At 40.7% G+C, this 6,277-nt stretch overlaps 1 long non-coding RNA gene across 1 annotated transcript; it reads right to left on the bottom strand.

Moving 5' to 3' along the window:
* Window positions 1–4,660: 4,660 nt before the first annotated feature.
* Window positions 4,661–5,681, bottom strand: LOC116805568. Its single transcript, XR_004365252.2, has 2 exons — window positions 5,004–5,681; window positions 4,661–4,919 (listed from the first exon to the last, which is right to left on the bottom strand). It is a non-coding gene; the product is annotated as an uncharacterized LOC116805568 (long non-coding RNA).
* Window positions 5,682–6,277: the final 596 nt, after the last annotated feature.

The raw sequence follows: 6,277 nt of genomic DNA, 5'->3' as shown, positions 1-6,277 counted from the left end.
CAATACAAATGACGTCGTATTCGTTCAAGACATTTCGCGGTACCACAGTGTGCGGAAGATGGTTGATCATGAGCTGAACATATGACGCTGTTTCGCAAAGACTCGGGCACTAACAGTTTCCATGAATCATTGCCTTGATTGGAGCTATCGTCAGAGAAATCTTTGCGATGATAAATGTAACCATCAATTACTTGATAGTCTGGCATCTTCGATACCTTAAATTTATCTCGCAAAGCACAGTATTCTGCTGACTGAAATGCTTCGGATTGCAACGAACGGGATAGGGCGTCAGCCACCACATTTTGGCTTCCCTTGCGGTGTTCAATACTGAAGCCGTAACCTTGGAGACTTATCGCCCATCGCGCTAATCTACCACTAAGGTCAGGTTGTACCCAGAACGACAGCCAAGCACTCCAATTCCGTAACGGTATAGTTAACGTTGTGCTTTGTTCAATTTTTTCGACATGTACGCTATTGGGCGTTCATGACCGGACTCGTCGCACTGTGCAAGAACAGCACCTACTGCATACGAAGAAGCATCACACTGCACTATGAACGGCTTGTCATATTGTGGATGGATCAAACATGGAGCTGAGCACAATGCCATTTTGATCTCCTCGAATGCAGTTTGAGCTTGATCGTTCCAGGTGAACAAATTTTTACCTAGAAGTTCGGTAAGGGGAAAAATGATCGAAGAGTATCTGGAAATAAAACGCTGGTACCATCCAGTCATTCCCAAGAATCGTCTGAGCTGCTTCCGAGTTTTCGGAATCGGAAACTCTTTAACAGCACGGACCTTTTCGGGATTAACCTGAAGTGTTCCTTCGCCTACTATATAGCCTAGATACTCTACCTTCCTAAGACAAAACTGGCTTTTTTGAACATTTATGGTAAGGCCAGCCTTTCGCAATTGAGTAGCAACTTCTGAAAGATGCAAAAGATGTGACTCAAAACTATCGGACAATACCAGCAAATCGTCAAGGTACACTAATACGTTTGATTTTAGCTGATATGGAATTACTAAGTCCATTAGACGACTCATTGTTTGCGGAGCATTGGTCAATCCAAAAGGCATTCTCTTGAATTGATAAAGAGGTCTATTTGGGACTGTAAACGCTGTTTTAGCACGGGATTCTTTATCTAAACAGATTTGCCAAAAGGCATCCTTGAGGTCGATTTTTGAAATGCAGTATACAGGCGGAAGACGACTCAGCAGTCCAGCCATTATTGGAATAGGATACGCATCCTTAATTGTGACTGCATTAAGTTTTCGTGCGTCGAGACAGAAGCGCACTTTGCCTGGTTTTATGTGTAAGGTGATGGGAGATGACCAAGGAGAACTTGGGGCCTCTTCTATAACGTCCATTTGAATCATCCTGTCAATCTCCTTGCATAAGAGTTCTTCTTTTGCTGGAGAAAGAGGATAAAATCTCTGTTTGATGGGTTTCGCCTCGGCAGTATCGATTGTATGTTCGATTAACGTTGTTATGCCAAGTCCATTATTTTCAAAAGATGGAAAGAAATCAATCACAGCTTTTAGTTTGGATTTCTGGAATGACGATAAATCCAATTTAGTAGAGTCCTCTTCGAGCTTTTCAGTTTCTATCGCCGAAACATTAATATCGCCAAAAGATGAAATCGATATACCAAATTTCTTCCAGAAATCCATACCACAAATAACATCTGTTCTAATGGAAGAAACTATAAGAAACTCAAGGTCAGCTTGGGTTGAATTATAAGTCAGGGGTATGGTAATTGTACCAGCAACAGGATGTGTTTGGCCATCGGCCGTGCGAACAACGCCTTTGCTTTTGTCAACATTAAAGTTTTCTGACAAAACTCTCTTGGCAAGATATCCGCCAATGACACTTTTGTTGGCCCCGCTATCTAATAAGGCTAGGTAATCCTGACCAAAAATGTCAATGTTGATAAAAGGTCGAATATCATTGCTTTTATTAACAATAGAGTTAATTAAACATCTGTTTAGTGCTCGCTTGCTTTGCCAAAATTTTCGCATACGTAAAGAAGAACGAGATTTACATGAAAGTAATTCATCCGCGTTAAATATTTCGGACGTACGCTTCTCGTACTCATGAACTCGCACATGGTATGGCTTAAATCGCAAGAGACTAGGTAATTCCGGGGTTAAAGGTGATTGGTCTGGTAGTTGTTTAGAAATAGCTGTTTGAACATTTTGTGGATCCGAGGCTAATATCGGACATCCCCTTTCGGAACACGGCGGACATCCTTCGTCGAGTTTTCCGATTTGGGATTACATTTTTGACAGTTGGGCTTGTATGTCTCAGGTGTGCCACAACCGTAACAAAAAATCCGACGATGCTTCAGGCAATCTTGGTATCTGTGACCCTGTTCCTCGCAATTCCAGCATATACATTTTTCGGGGGATCGAACTACACAGATTTCATCAGTTGCATTAATTTCCTCTTCCGATTCAACTCCTGGAATTTGTTCGTGGAGAACAGTAATCGTCGGTTCACATTTACTCGAGGCTGCTGCCTTGAATTAAGACTACGAAAGAAATCCTCATGTCTATGACATTCCCTTCGCAGACAATTCGTGCTTTAGTTCAGTTTTGAGATTATGTCTGACTTCGATCGTTAGGTCTGTGTCCAACATAGGCTCACGCAAGGAATCGGCAATCGACAGAATTGCATCTAAAAAATCATCAAAGCTTTCGTTGTTGCCTTGTTTGCGACGACGAATTGCATCTTTGATGTCGCGATCAGTTCGCTGATCCTTATATCTCTCTTGCAAGCGGTTACACAGTTCAAACCAATTCAAGTGAACTGCACTTCTATGAACGCGCCAGTAGAAAGATAAGGCTGGTCCAGTGAAAAGGAGATGAGCAAACTGAACCAGTAGATGGAAATTCCCATTTAAACATTGAGAGGTTAAACAGTTCACTCGATATATAAAATCTTCAATTGGAATGTCATTAGCTAATCCGCTAAACTTGATTCGCCAATTGGAAATAACATTCGAAATTCTTTCGGGATGTTCAACTACTCCATCCCCTACGTTTGCGCTAGCGTAAGAATTTCCAGGTCTCTGATTACTGTTATTTCGACTATTGCTGGAATTACTTAGACTCGGATGTAACCTTAGGTCGGGGCAAATCACGTTTTGTGTTTAAATTTGGATTTGGTCGGACGTTCGTATTCGGTCTATTGCGTGAAGTCGATCTGGTGTTTACACCAGTTTTAGGAACCGCTCCAGAACTTGCTTTCGTGATACTAGTATGGTCCTTACCAGACGGGGTATTGGTATCAGTCGTAGTGCTTTCTCTTATTTGAATCATGATTTTGGAGCAGTATTGCCTACACACAGGACATGATTCACTGCTCACTAACCACTCCAATAGACACCATCTGTGAAACTTGTGTTTACAGGGTGTTTCTACAAATTCACTATCTGACCTGGTATCATTACAAATCGTACATATGCCAGGTTCAATAGGGGTTGCGGATCTTAAATCTTCTGCGCTACGTCTGACAGCCATAGCAAAATAAAATGTCGGTAAAGTGGTTTTGTGGTCGGAAAAGTGAGATATATAAAGTGACGAAATTTACTATATCGAAATAAACGCTGAATAATTAATAAGGACTTATCCAAAGGTCTGGCACCGCAGGTATGATTGACGGCGTATAAACATATCAGACTCGTACACAGAATTTACTATAAAAATATATAAGAGTGTATATTACCCAATCTAAAGAGGAACAGGCCGAAAGACTCCAATCTGAGCAAATCTCAATTTAGGTCCGGAATATAAATTATTATTTAAATATCGATTGCCTGGTTTAGGACCGACTGAAATCAGAACTAAAATTCCAACGCAATTCGAGATTAAACAAAAGAATTGATTAAATGTCTAGAAAGTTTCTTTCGTTAGAAAGAGACTCTAAAATGAAATCAACTTTCTGGAACTACTCTGTCTACTGGTCTGGCTCCGACAATAATCAGAATTCCAGCATTTCCGAAGTAAACAGAAAGTACCGTACGGATTTAATTGCAAAATATAATATGGGTGGAATATGGTTTCGAGAAAAGGAATGTAGAAAGGTAATTTGGGAAGCGCGGGGTGTTCACCTTAACTTAGGATAATAAAGATTATCCTAGCAGTGATACATACAGTGAAAAAAAACCAATCGGTTGGCATTTGTTCGGAAACGACCAATCGGTCGGGCCCCACGTTGGGCGCCAATTATTATGTAACGAACACTAACAATGTCGTCTCGGCTTGCACACCCTGTCTACTATTTGGGGCGGCCTTGCTCAGGGAAATTGGGCGTGGGTATTGTGCCGCCTAAACAAACGGTACTACAGTAATAATTTCGTAGACAGGGAAGAACGGGAAGAACGGGATAAGGAATGTCAGCCATACCAATGGAACGGACTGATGTTGCTTATAGCCTATCTAAAGTTGGAGAGTTAAGTTGTTAGAGTTCTCCTTCTTAACCCACCCAACCTTGTAGGAATCTATCGCAATTTCGGATCCTACCCTATGAAGCCTGCGGTGCTACAAACCTAAGGTGCCTTTAATAATAACAAATTATCCCATGTTTATATTTCTATAATTGAATTAAAGTTAAATACAAGGACTATTCATGATAGTGGAATTCAATAAGGACATTGTAACTTCATTATAAATTGTGGCTCTGATACTATTATACTCTTATTAATTTTATACTATTAGGAATATCAATACAATACCAACAAAATTCTATGGGCGCTTTAGTTACCACTATTGCATCTCTGATGCCATCACGTCCGGCTACGCCGTACTTACTACCATATCATCCTTAGCGATCCATCGATGTCAGCAGGCCTGTCGACGTAGACGATCTGTAGGCGGTGATAATTAGAGTCAAAGGTGCAAAATGGATACAAAGCGCTCACTAGAAAATATTTTACAAATTTATAAGTATGGAGTATAATATTACTTAGAACTAAAATTCATTTTTTTCCTTTTTTTTTTATACTCTATGCCTGCTATGCGGTGACTTCAAGACACCGGGGTTGTTGTTCCTGTGTTGTTGTAGTTGTTCTTCTTATTGTTGTTGTATTGAGAGGCGTTGAGCAGCCCTGAATAGGCGCTGGCAACGCTTCTCTGCTGAAGTCGGCTTGATTTTATTTTTCAACAAAATAATGAGGTATAAGAATAGACGAAGGGGCTTGGGTGGCCAGTTCCGTGGTCAATGGTGTATTGTGGTGTGGTGCAATGATTGGATGTGGTGTGCTTGCAGGTCCACCCAACACTCGAAACACGTGAACTGCCAAAATCCCGGTAATGAGTCGAAATTTTATTAAATTCGACTGCTGTCGGGTATAACCGGTCTTCAGCGTTCTGGTATCCGTAATATCGCACTTTAAATATTATCCCAGCTTCGGATGTTTGCCGATTGTATTTATTTGACCACGTGCAAATTGTCACGTAAAACAAACAGAAAACTTTTCTTGGCACCGATCTGCTGTTGCTTCTTGCATCGATAGCATGCGGAAGAATGAAATGCATTCAGAAACGCAGGCGCAGCCAACTTGACAGTTCAAGAGCAAAAGTTCGCGTTAGAAAGATTAAGAGCGAAAGTTCGCGTTCGAAAGCTCTCTAACGCACCATAAGCTGCACCAGCTGATCTAGACCAGCTGCTTAAGTCTAATGTGCATGTTTTGTGCAGTGTTTTGAAAATTGCAAGCTGAATATTCGCGCCGTCACAAGCTTTTTAATGGGAAATATGGCAATAAAACTAGAATGATATACATATTTAAAAAAAGGGTGTTCCTAGCAATATACCTTTCAAATTTGATGACTCTTTGTTTCAAATTGTGTAAGATATATGGTATGGCCATCCAATTTTTTGATCGATCTGTTAAAGGAGTTACCAGTACCATACCTTCAAAATTTGGCGACTCTAGTTTACAAATAGTGGAAGATAAGCGCATTTCAGATTTCTAGGGCCGAAGTTCCTGGGGCGGCGGGTGTGGGCGTGGCCATACAAATTGCCTAACGGTCCTTACGGCGGCTACCAGTAATATATACCTACCAAACTTGATACGTTCGGTATCCGAGTATAAGCACCCTGCAAATTAGTCATCATTTTTCAACATTTTAGAAAAATTTTCCTTGGCATTAAGAAACGAAAAACCCTGGTTGTTAAGAAGATATATCCCTCCGTCTTAGAAATATACTTGCTTAATAATAAGGTGAGTTACCCTTGGCAGCTATAAAGCGTTGCAAGTAATAATGATTATAATCTGC

Source organism: Drosophila grimshawi, unplaced genomic scaffold, assembly GCF_018153295.1.
Source record: "Drosophila grimshawi isolate 15287-2541.00 unplaced genomic scaffold, ASM1815329v1 contig_1006, whole genome shotgun sequence".
Taxonomy (NCBI): Eukaryota; Metazoa; Arthropoda; class Insecta; order Diptera; family Drosophilidae; genus Drosophila; species Drosophila grimshawi.
The sequence above is the reverse complement of the archived record's forward strand: the minus strand, read 5'-3'. Positions and strand labels throughout refer to the sequence as shown.